At 56.2% G+C, this 292-nt stretch overlaps 1 protein-coding gene across 1 annotated transcript in view; it reads left to right on the plus strand.

Moving 5' to 3' along the window:
* Positions 1-292, plus strand: part of pdia5 (protein disulfide isomerase family A, member 5) — a 73354-nt gene that overhangs the window by 20719 nt on the left and 52343 nt on the right. The window lies entirely within an intron of this gene.

Raw genomic sequence — 292 nt, forward strand, 5'->3', positions numbered from 1 at the left:
AATCATCCATCCATCAGTCCATCTGTCCATCTGTCAGTCAATCCATCCGTCAATCCATCAATCCATCCGTCAATTCATCCATCCGTCAATCCGTTCGTCAATCCGTCCGTCCGTCAATCCGTCCGTCCGTCAATCCATCCATCCATCCGTCAATTCGTCAGTCCGTCCGTCTGTCAGTCCGTCCGTCCGTCCGTCCGTCCGTCCGTCCGTCCGTCCGTCCATCCGTCAATCCGTCCGTCAATCCGTCCGTCCGTCAATCCGTCCGTCAATCCGTCCGTCAATCCGTCCGTCA

Source organism: Nematolebias whitei, chromosome 13, assembly GCF_014905685.2.
Source record: "Nematolebias whitei isolate Nwh7 chromosome 13, NemWhi1, whole genome shotgun sequence".
Classification (NCBI taxonomy): domain Eukaryota; kingdom Metazoa; phylum Chordata; class Actinopteri; order Cyprinodontiformes; family Rivulidae; genus Nematolebias; species Nematolebias whitei.